This window comes from Humulus lupulus, chromosome 6 (assembly GCF_963169125.1).
Source record: "Humulus lupulus chromosome 6, drHumLupu1.1, whole genome shotgun sequence".
NCBI lineage: Eukaryota > Viridiplantae > Streptophyta > Magnoliopsida > Rosales > Cannabaceae > Humulus > Humulus lupulus.
The window spans coordinates 101,481,725-101,494,669 of NC_084798.1; the positions used below are offsets into that span (position 1 = coordinate 101,481,725).

Sequence of the window (12,945 nt, forward strand, 5' to 3'; positions counted from 1 at the left end):
TTGGGAGATAATTTTTCTTTAATCTTCAATCTTCTTCAACTTGGGTGAGAAGAAAAAAAATTATGATAGATTACATCATTTTCCAAAGCTTTGTGAGAAGAAAAATTGTGATGATCTCTCTTTGATGATGATTTGAGAGAGATGGAGAAGGAATATTGTTTGTTCTCTTTGTGAGAGAGAAGGAAGAGATAGAAGGTGGCTGAAAATGAAATGGGAAGGGAAAAAATGGAAGAAGAAGCCTAAATGTTAATAAGGGTAAATTAGTCATTTCACATAGGTATAAGGTTAAACACATGAAAAACATTAAAGTGGATTTAGATTTAATATTAGCCTATATAATTGGGTCATTTCATGGAGTTTCCCTTTCTTGCGGCCGGTCGGGTAAGAAAGTAGATGCCTTTATTGGGACAACTAACAGAGAGAGCCATAAGCTTGGTAGAAGCCTTGAAGAGACTTGTGAAAGTAACAATTTCCTAGTGTTTCGATGTTGTAGGGGTAACATTTAATTTATGGAGGGTGCATGTGTGTAGATGATTGATAGATACCACAATTTGGGGAGTGTAAAAATAACTATTATGGAAACTTTTATTAGGAAACTAATTTTTCAAAATCTTTTATTTGCAAAATGACCTATTCTTTTAAATTAACAGATAAAAATGACTTAATGAAACTTAATTAACATTAATTTAATATTTCATTTATTGATTTGGATTGAAAATAAAAAAGAGACTCTATAGAAAGACCCATGCTCTATTGAATGTGCCCACCCCACCTCTCCTCAACTTCTCATGATCTCCACTCTCTGCTTTTCATCTCCATTTCACTTATCTTCTTCAATAATATTCACATCTTCTCTTATTTTTGTTGGGTTTTTAAGATTCCATTCATCTTTGCATTTAAAGTTATGGATTCCATTAACATTACCTAAAATAATTAAGAAGCCACTAAGGAAGGATAATTTCCATCCAACAATTGTAATTGTTAGTAATTGACTTGAATCTTATGTTTAACAATTGCATTTTTATTATATAGAATTATATAACTATATTAAGCATAAATTTAAGGTAAAATTACACCACAACACATTTTTAGCAAAGCTTTTACAGATTTCACTCTCGTTTATTATATTATATGTATAGCAACTTATATAATTCATTATGCCTATTTTTCTTAACAATAAATACACTTTATTTAATTATTATATTAGTAACTTTTATTTTAATTAAATACTTTCCTCATATACAAAAATCTAATATTAAAACTTATTAAAAGAAAACGATAATACACTTTCCTATTATACATATTTGTTGGGCAATAGTTAATCTCTCATTAGCATTAATTGTATTATGTTATTGGTTGTATTTTTGTTATTGGGTCTCTCTCCTTTAGGGTCCATTTATACTATTATGCCTGAAATTCTGTATTTTAAAATTACCAACTTATTATTTAATTAATCAATTAATTAAATGCGGAATAATTAAGTTGGTATTGAAACAGATATTCTGTAGCTACAAACCAAGGTTCTGTAACTACATACTAAAAAACCAGAAAAGAACTAAAGTGCAGAAAATAAAAACACACAAGGTTTTTATACGTGGTATCAACAATCCTTGCAGATTGCTACTAGTCCACGGGGTCACACCCAGAGATAAGATTCATTAGTAAAATCTCAAAAATACAAAGTTTTTGACTTATGCATAAATAGACTCCCTCTTTTATATGTCACAAGCTTGATGTATTCCACCTTGACAAATGAACATTGTTGAACCTTCAAGAATACGAACTCCATTCGATCTGCTTGAAGTGTGCTTGCTTCCTCCCGAAGCAAGACTTGAACCACCTTCTCTCGAAAGTTTGCACTTTGTTCTGATACCTTTGTAGAACTGTTTGAAGACTCAAAACAATTACAAGGACATTGAAAAACAAAGGTAGAGTCGAACTCACTAACCTCTACAAAACAAAGACTCTCTTTTACATTAAGAATGAAATACAAAAAGAGGTAACTAAAACCTAGCAGCCAATATGAATATTTATAGCATTATACTCATATTGGGCAGCTAATACACGGTCTAAACCGACCTAAGCCCACAAGAAAACTTTCCTAAAAGAATTCTTCAATTTGACTAGATTTCTTGATTCTGTAGCTATAGAATCATGAGCTATATATGGTAACAATCTATCATTTGATGTAGGAATCAAGGCTTCCCTTTTATAACATGATCATGCAATAAAATCCAATTATATGGTCACATACAATGAGACAATCGACTGGAAAAAGACAGCTCAAAAAAGATTTGATTTTATCATAATAAAGACACTATTTTTGGCAAACTTTCATAATATAGAAAAGTTTGTCATCAATTATACCTTTATTATTTGAAATAAATAAAGCATATATCAACAATATATATTTATATATAGTCGAATATAATAAGAAAATACAAAATATTTTGTCAAATTAAATATGCAAAAAATGAAATTAACAATCTTCCCCTTTGACAAAATCTTTTGAAGAAAACAAACAAGAATGAATCTACAAAACAAAGTGTCATGAAAGCTTACTAACAATTATAACAAAAAACATGATAACTTTTTAAATGGAAAAAAAAAAGTTCAACGAAACCACAACAAGCAACTCCCCCTGAAAATAGAGTCCAGAGTTGTAACCAAAAAATAAATACCACTTCCCTTTTTTGTCTATCAAAGGAGCCAAAAACCACAAAAGACAATAAAAAATTACATTAAACGCTACAAGAAAAAATATTTACAATAACTCTAAAATAGTGTTATATCAAATGCAATCTATAACACTTTAGAAAGTGTTAAGTCTGTCCATGTTATTAAAAGTCTTGTCATTTGATTACATTTTTTAAATGTTATTAAATAGACTATTATAACGTTGTTTTGGTGTTATATATTGTAAATAGTAACATTATTTAGATGTTATGATTCTTTATTTAAGTATTTTTTTTCATTTAATTACATTTTAAAAATGTAATCTTATTGTTTTTAACTACATTTTCAAGATGTAATCGTATTATCTTTAATTACATTTTCAAGATATAATCTTATTATCTTTATTACATTTTCAAAATATAATCTTATTGTTTTTAATTACATATTCAAAATGTAATCTTATTGTTTTGTAATTACATTATTCTCATGTTATATATTAAGGAATATTACATTTTATCATTGTTATAAATTTTTACTAATAACTCTTTGTTAATGTTATTTTTTGTATTTTTTATAACGCTTTTGAAGTGAAATTTTCGAATTTAATAACGCCTATTATTTCTCCCAATAATGTAATTAGAATTTGATAAAATCTAATGTATTTTTTTGTATTAACCAAAATATCCAATACATGTGTCCCAAATAAACAATTTTAAGTGCAAAATACCATAATGAAAGTTCATGCTTAGAAATATAATGTCTAATGAGTCCAATAAAAGACAAATTGTAACATTTGTCTAGTACTATCTCTTTATTAATTGCAAGCATCCAAGTCTTGTGTCGCTATCTTCATCACCTAGATAACATAGAGAAAAAATGCAATAGAAAACAAAACTCATGTTACTATCACAACCAATAAGCATAACAGATAGTTGCTACTTTTCTAAAAACAAATCGGCAGCAATAACATCTATTTTTTTATAAATCCTAAATTTTGAAACCTACAATTATATCTCATATTTTCACTGAAAACAGTTCCAGACACAATATGATACAACTCATTATAATAGGGAAGATCAATATTTACCTCATTGTAACTTTGTGTGTGGGCCAAGCAATATTACTTCCATCACTTCCTTCAATACAAGTTATCCCTGAAAAAAATGCAACAATAAAATAAAACTCATGTTATCTTTATAACCAAAAAGCGTAATAGATGGTAGCTATTTTTCTTTTTTAAAAAAACAAAATTGGCAACTTAACAACTATTTTTCAATAAATCTAAAATTTTGAAACCTGCAATTATATCTCAAATAACCTATTCAAATAACTTATCCTGCTATGGCTTTGAGATGAGAGAGACATTATATTCCCTCAGAGGTAGACAAGATAAATTATTTTTAAGCTCCATATAGAATGGGAATCAGACCCAAGAACAAGAACCATTCTTACCAATAAACTGTCATACCAGAAAACTAAATCAGTTACAATAGAGTCATATCTCATAATTGAAAATTTTGAATTTTCAAGGCAAGAGCCACTGTGCATAGTAACAACAAAGGCCAATCAATTAGTTTTTTGGTCACATCAAAGGCCAATCAACTTTTAATATTTTGGTGCTTACTACTTTTGTTAGTGTGCACTATCTATATAAGAGAAACTTCTGAATTAAAACAAATATAAATAATGCATTAATTTAGATTGAAAAATCACCATCAAATATTCATGTTTGGAAAATAATCTTGTCAATTAGGACAGAAAAAAACAAAATATATATGTATCATCTTACCAAAGAAAAAAGGTCTATGCAGTTGAAATTCAACTCAAATCAATGGGATACCTATATTGAAATTCTTTGACAAACTTATTTGAGAAGCCAAAGCAGTATAAAATGAATATCTACCTCCAAAAGCTTACTTAAAATATATATGAATTATAGTAAAATTCAGTACCTCATTCAAAAGTTGAAATATTTTCTTTGGAGTAGTTGTTGCCTCATCTCCAAAAGGGTTTTCATCCTAGCCTGGTAATTCCCTAACTATTTGCACATTCAATATAGAATACATCGTATCAATGCCAAATATATTTATTTAATTATCATTAACCAAATAAATAGAAAAATTCTCACTCAAATTTGATATAGATGTGGTTATAAACATCAGAAAGCCTTATCTTACCTCTCTCTCTCTCTATATATATATATATATATATATTACAACTTCGTACATTCATTTAGAAGTTTCTGTAACACATATGAAAACACTACATGAAGCCTAACCAGCTAATCAACACTCACAATCACATTAATTAGAGAAATTCAAATGGACTTAAATTTAGCAACGTACATAACAAATACATATGCTTTTTTTCCAAGGACTCAAAAAAGTAGAAGCAAACCATATACTTTATATATAAACATATAAATATATATAATTTAGCATAATTTAGTAATAAACTAGCTACCTGCTCAGAATATTCTTTAGCATACTAATGAGCAACCTGTTCTCAGCATTCTTCAACTTCAAAGTTTGAAATTATTGTGTTCTTGTACCATAAAAAAATAGACATTCTGCTAATCAAATCAAGTAGTAAGCACCAAATGAATTAAAAGTTTTAATTCATTCAGTCTTGAATAGAAAGAAACAAAAAAATATATGGCAGTCTTTGAGATAGAAAAAAGCATTAGTAGGCCTTTCTAAATGCTTTAAAAGTAACAGGCTTTCAAAGGGTATACCACAAAAAAAAATAGACCAGACTTCCTCAAGGCAATGAAAGTGAATTAATTACAACAAAATAATTATACTAAATTCAGGAACTTTCAATAACTTGGTCATGAATAAAAAAGCTTCAAAACAGATCTAAAGTTGACTCACCTCACAAAATTTGAAGTCAGGTCTCTTGATTCCCTAGAAGACCCAAGTGTCACATAAACAAGGGCATCATTGCAAAAGGACAAATAAATACATCCTGTACACAAAATAAACACAAAGCACAGTTTCAAAACAGGTACATGAATATATAAAACTTTCTTATATATTTTAATATGAATAAATCAAAATATGTTACATATTTCATGAAAAAACATAATACAGTGGCAAACCTGCTTCAACTGATATGAAGAAGTATGTGAAGCTTTAATTGTTATTATGAAATTATGTCAAGGAGAGAGTGAAATCTGAATCCAACTAGAGAATGAAAAAGATGATGCTAAAAGGGGTTAGAATATAGAAAAGCATGAAATCCAAATGAATGGTTTTTAATACACTGACTAGAGAAATTTTAGGATTATATAACATTAATTGCAGTGACACAATATTCTAAAATAAGAGTCCAATCTTAATCCTTTGATCAATTTAAAAAGGGTAAAGAGAGGGTGAGAAATATAGAAATAAAATCCTACATACACAGTGATATATATTTGATCTTTGAGTCAATATACATGAGCATATGTGCTAATATAATATATTAGCATGTGTGACGTGGGAATATGTAGGCCAAGACTTTTGGTAATGAGAACTTACAACAAGCATACCATCATGTTAAAGAATATTAGCATTTATATTTAGTCATATAAAATATAGCAACAGCTCACATCTCATCTCCTATACACATAAATATATATGCCTTTCAAATCTCCTTCGTTTATAGTAAATTGTCCACTATGACACAATTAGCTATCTATTTTTAACGCTGGTGTCTTCGTCACATATACAATACTTGGAGCATAGATTAGCAAAACAAAAAAAGGTATAATGTCTGCAATCTCAATAACTAGTTGGCGGATCAACTACCATAGCTCCTAAAAAAACAAGACCCCTAAAAAAACAAGAGAACGAAAAACTTTCGTAGGAAATCATAACATGGCTTTGGAAAAATTAAAGAAATGGTAATGCATAGAAGTAGAGGGACATGGCAGGAGTGGGCAGAAGGAATCATACGCCAGATTGGTAATCTATACCCCATAAAATAAACAGATTAAAAAAAACTATAAAAATAATTCAATTTACTCATATATCTCATTAAACCATTTCATCAAACACTTATAAGGCATAATTTGAGCATGGCTTAGTTTTATATTACAAGACCATTTTAAGAGGTTAAACTAAACAAAACTTACATATAAATTGATACAAACATCAATTAACACAAATACACACACTCACACACTCTCTCTATATATATAGAGAGAGAAAACAGAAAAATAGAGATCATTCATTCGTTGAAAGAAACAAAGATAGAGAAACAGAGATCACTATTATCATGGTTGCAATAATAAAACTAACAAAGAGAAAATTATTGATGAATCGCTGATTCAGTGATGTAAAAACAAAAAGAGAAATTGAAAGAAAGATATACCTATAGTGAGGGTTAGGTTTATAAGTGTGGAAAAAGACGAATGAAGATGGATAAATGGAGATGTCGAAGTACATAACCATGCCGATGAGAACTTGAAATCGAGAAAGTGAGTGCCAAAAACCGAAGAGAGAAATGGGAGAAAAGGGAGAGAGGAGTTGTCGTGAAATGGGAGAGAGAGAGAGAGAGACAAAATAGAAGATTCTCTTTTCTTTTGTACCAAAAATTATAATTAAACTTAAAGATGTTTAATTTTTTTTAACATTGGTTACATTTTTTAAAATATGTAATTATTTAATGTAATTAAATAGCAAAATTCTTGTAGTGAAAGTTTAACATAAACATAAAAAACAATAAAAACATAAACATTAATTCAACCAACCATCCTAGTCACTTTGAAACTACTTCATGATGTTGTCCATCCTCCTTAGAAGTTGTCCTCGACTATTCTCCATCCTAGCCAAATGAGCATTGATTTCTGCCAGTTCTACAGGGGCAGAAGTTGAAGTTGTGGCAGCAGGTGAAGCATCTGGTACTCCAAAAGAAGCAGAACGACCCGATTTCTTGGAAGACTTTCCTGGAGATAGTTTTTCTGAGATTTTGAATGTCTGACCAACAGTAGGAGGCTCAATTGATTCATTGTCAAGAATCAATTCCCTTTGATCATATAAGATCTTATAACACAAGGTTAAGTTTGGGATTTTTACCCTTTCTAAAAGACATAATTTGTTCCCAAATAAGATCAATCAAATCAACTTGAGCACCAGTAGTGATTTTGTATAATAGAAAGGCAAGGTCATTAGAAACATTTACCAAATTGGAGCAAGGAAACCAATTGGACAAGGCAAACCTCATAAGCATTGCATGTTGATAAGAGAGTTAAGAAATGCATAGTATCGGTGAGCTCGACGTCCTTGTCTCCAGTGAGTTCAGAAAATACCTCATGACGATCAAACATGATATCAGATTGCTCCTCCCCGATTGGTAATTGAAGAGCTTCAGCCACATCATTCACTGTAAAGGAATATCAATAACCACGCACATACACTTTGCCAAACATGAAGGAGTTTTCATCTAGGCACTCATCGGTGATGTTGGCATAGAAATCCTTCACAACTCGATCCACATAGCCAGTAAAACCAATCAAAGTGTCCATCCACTGCCTTTCTTTTAACAAACTAACAACTCCAAACGGCTTATGAGCAAGCACATTATAATTCTTTTCAACAATAAAGTTTCTTGCCTCATAAAATTTCATATCTCCCTCATGATCATTATAGCAATAATAATGTGAATGAGGTTTGAAGTTTTCAAGAGAGATACCAGATGGTCTTTTCCTTTTCAAAGGAGGAGCAGACTTTGGAGGAGCCATGGGACGTTTTCCTTTGCTTTTGTCTTGAGAAGCAGGTTTCGAAACAGCACCAATAGGTTCTGTAACAGCATGTTCCTCTTCTGATGCAGCACTTTCAAAACCAGAATCTCCCAAAGATTGTTCTTTTTCTTGAAATTATGCACTAGGATCAAACTCAGCCTTTGATTCTTATTCCAAATTCTCAGTTTCTTCTTCTGGATCAAATTCTGAAGAAGATGCAGAAGGGGGGTAATTTTTTAGATTTTTCACCCGAGAAGAAGAACCAACTTCCTTGACTTTGGGAACACCATGGGGACGAAGCACCTCAGTTTGCTTCTGAGTGGAGGTCTGAGAACGTGTTCGAGAACTCACCATTGGCACAGGAACAATGGCCCTTTCAGATTTTGTACTTGATGAACCACCCTTTTGAGAAGAAGAAGACTTGGGCAAAGATTTTTCAGATGAAAGAATTTCATCATGGCCACTGAGACCAGGGATGGTCGAGGTGATTGGAGAAGCTATCACAGGTGGGGAATTTAGAGTGAATGTCTTCTTTCTCGCCTTGGTTTTTGATTTCCCAGAATGTTTTGCAGGAGCAGGAACCTGCGTTGGAGCTTCGGTCGCTGGAGCAGGAGGAGCAGTCGGAGGAGAAGCTGGGATAGATGGGGAACCACGAACAGGCCTCTACGAACCACCTCGGGCATTCTTGGTTTTTTCCATTGAAAAGCTTGAAACTTTGAAAACCCTAGAGAGGAACTCACACGTAGAGAGAAAATTAAGAGAAAAAAAAACTGAAGAGAGTGTGAGTGAGAGGATTAGATCGTGGGTTAGGGTAAATATAAAGAGAATGAATAGAAAGGGAAAATGGGAAGTTACCTAAACCAATTTTCAATTAATGCAATAACTCCCATAATATCAAAAAATAAAATAAAAACAACCTTTCCTTACCTTTGACTTACCCGAAAAGAAATAAAAAAGGGAAACAAACATTATAATTTTGCAATTAAATCAATAGTTTTCGAAAAGGGAAACAAACTCTAATGCTAGCGCTACTAGCAGCACCAGCAAACCCATGGGTTTTTCCTTCGAATTTCCCCGAGCCAAAACTCCATAAATCCCCTCCAAACCTCAACCAAACTTCAAATTAAGCCTACCAACCACTAAATCTCATCTAACATGGCCCAAAAACATCAAACTTGGCCACATGCACCATCAAACATAGAAAACAAGAATTGAGCTTGAAGCTCAAGAATTTCATCAGAAAAACCAGAAACAACCCAGAAACTCAAATGATCAAGCTCATAAATCCTTACCTTTAATGGAGAATCCGACCCTAGGTTGCCCTTAGGGCCCTTCCAGCCTATAGCTCCTCAATTCCTCAAGCTCAAACCCCTTAACTTCCATTTAAAAATCCAAATTCAGAATTCAAACTCACCAAAACTCAGAAATCTCAAAACAAATTTAAACCTTACCTTAATTTGAGAATTAACTCTAGCTAACCCTCTTGATTTACCTCAAGAACCAAGGTCTCAGCTCTAGCCTAAGCCTCCTATGAGTTTACAGCTTCAAATTCACAAAAGAATGAGAGATAGACTACAATTCGTGAGAGAGAGAGAGAGATAGGTCAAGTACTCTGTTTTTTTCTTATTTCTTTCTTTCCTTTGTTTTTTTCTTATTTCTTTCTTTCCTTCAGCTTCTACTATTTTCTACAAATCCCACTAAGTCTAAAAAGGCAGAATGACCCTTATCCCTTTTTAACCATCAAATTACCATTTTGCCCCCCCCCCCCCCCCCCCCACATTTAAACCTAAGCCTTTAAACATTCGAAGGGAATTTTGGTCATTTGCTCTCAATTCCCGCTAATTCCTTAAGTGTCCCTAATAATTACCGCTTAAATCCTGTCACCTAACTAATCACCAATTATTTTCCTCAAAGTCCAACAGTCTCCAATATATTTCTCAAATTCTCATAAATACCCCCAGGCTCCCCCGAGCCAGGTATAAACCCCCGTAGTGACTATTTCGCTAAACTGCTCACTAGGATCAACTTAAGTCACAAGCTGCAAATATATCCACATAATAATATGGTCTCAACAATTTATCACAAATAATTACATTTATGCCATCAACAGGCCAAAATTACAAATATGCCCTTATAATCTAAACATGGCCTACATGCATACTGATACTCATAATTATGCATCTCATATATCCATATAATCATGTAAGAATGCTTATCACATAATCATGCATTAAATCATTTAAATCACATATAAACCAATTATGCCCTCCCGGCACCCTAATCAAGGCCCTTAAGCCTTATTAGTAATTTTGGGTCGTTACAACTATCCCCTCCTACTGAGAATTTCGTCCTCGAAATTTACCTGAATAACTTGGGATACTGATCCTGCATCACTGACTCAAGCTCCCAGGTCGCCTCATCGACCCTGCTATTCCTCCATAGTACCTTAACCAGAGGAATTGTTTTGTTCCGTAGGACCTTGTCCTTCCTGTCTAAGATCTGAACCGGTTGTTCCTCATCAGATAAATCGGTCTGCAATTCCAAGTCTATATACTTTAGCACATGTGTCGTGTCTGAAACATACTTTCGAAGCATAGAAACATGGAATACATCATGAACTCTCGACAACGACGGTGGCAAAGTTAACCTGTAAGCCACCTGTCTGATCCTTTCCAGGATCTCAAAAGGTCCAATGAATCTAGGGCTCAGCTTGCCCTTCTTCCCGAACCTCCTCACCCCTCGCAGTGGTGAACCTTGCAAAAACATGTGGTCCCCAACCTGGAACTCCACGTCTCTACACTTAGGATCAACGTAGCTTTTCTGTCTGCTCTGTGAAGCGAGCATCCTAGCTCGGATCTTCTCAATAGCTTGTCCTTTGAACCATATCCGGCCCCAAATACTTCCTATCACCCATCTCATCCCAATGAATGGGTGATCTACATCTTCTCCCATATAACATCTCATATGGAGCCACTCCAATCGTTGATTGGTAACTATTTTTGTATGAAAACTTAATCAACTGAAGATACTTACTCCACGATCCTTCAAAATTGATCACGCAAGCTCTAAGCATATCCTCCAACACCTGAATTGTCCTCTCAGACTGTCCATCAGTCTAAGGATGGAAGGCTGTGCTGAACTTCAACTGAGTCCCCATAGCCTTTTGCAAACTACCCCAAAACTTGGAGGTAAAGATAGGATCCCAGTCCAACACCATAGACTTAAGAACCCCATGGAGACATACTATCTCTCTCACATATAACTCTGCATACTGATCTACTGGATATGTCATCTTCACTGGAAGAAAATGAGCTAACTTGGTGTATCTGTCCACTATCACCTACACTGAGTCATGAAGCCCTACTATCCTGGGTAAACCTCCCACAAAGTCCATCGTAATATCCTCCCATTTCCACTCAGGAATACCCAAAGGTTGAAGCAACCCTGCTGGTCGCTGATGCTCAGCCTTCACGTGTTGACAGGTCAAACACCTGGCCACGTACTCCACTATGTCCTTCTTCATCCTGGGCCACTAATACAATGTCTGTAGATCTTGATACATCTTCGTGGTACCTGGATGAAGTGAGTGCGGCGTAGTATGCGACTCATCTAATATCTCTCGTCTGATCCCCACATCAGCTGGAACACAAATCTGCCCCTGATATCGTAAAACACCAACCTCAGAAATAGAATAGTCCTTAGCTACCCCCGCTAAGACATTCTCTCTAACCTCCTGTAACTGTGGATCTACCAATTGACCCTCCTTAATCCACTCTAGTAGGGTCGACTGCAAAGTAATGTTGGCCAACCGGCCCACCACCAATTCTAACCTCGCCCTGGTCATCTCATTAGCCAACTCTCTGGAAATCTGAGTAGAACTAAATAACTGCCCCGAGCCTCTCCGGCTCAATGCATCCACCACTACATTGGATTTTCCTGGGTGGTAAAGAATGTCACAGACATAGTCCTTTAACAATTCCAACCAACGTCTCTGTCTCATGTTCAGATCCTTCTGGGTGAAGAAGTACTTCAAACTCTTGTGGTCGGTGTATATCTCACACTTCTCTCCATATAGATAATGTCGCCACACCTTCAGTGTGAATACCACCGCTGCTAATTCTAGATCATGGGTAGGATATCGCTGCTCATACTCCTTCAGCTGTCGTGACACATAAGCTATGACTTTCTCGTTCTATATCAACACACAGCCCAAACGCAACCTTGACGCATCACAATAGACCACAAACTTTCCTTCCTCCGAAGGAAGACTCAACACAGGTGCAGTAATAAGTCGCCGCTTCAATTCTTGAAAACTATTCTCACACTTGTCTGACCAGATGAACTTCAGATTCTTCCGTGTCAATTGCCCTCATGTATGTGGACGATATCATTGTCACTGGGTCTTCTTCCACTCTCATTCATTATTTTCTTTGTTACTTAAAGGTTCACCTTTCTGTCAAAGATTTGGGCACTTTGCACTATTTTTGGGCGTTGAAGTTAAACCCACTACCACTGTAATACACTTGAGCCAGACGAAGTACATC

At 34.1% G+C, this 12,945-nt stretch overlaps 1 long non-coding RNA gene across 2 annotated transcripts; it reads right to left on the bottom strand.

Annotated features, from left to right (window-relative positions):
* Positions 1 to 3,400: 3,400 nt before the first annotated feature.
* On the bottom strand, positions 3,401 to 7,221 carry LOC133782402 (uncharacterized). 2 transcript variants are annotated; one of them, XR_009870484.1, is made up of 6 exons: positions 7,033 to 7,221; positions 5,777 to 5,861; positions 5,550 to 5,643; positions 4,629 to 4,714; positions 3,764 to 3,830; positions 3,401 to 3,532 (listed from the first exon to the last, which is right to left on the bottom strand). It is a non-coding gene; the product is annotated as an uncharacterized LOC133782402 (long non-coding RNA). The 2 variants fall into 2 exon arrangements; XR_009870485.1 differs by lacking the exon at positions 5,777 to 5,861.
* Between the last annotated feature and the right edge of the window lie 5,724 nt (positions 7,222 to 12,945).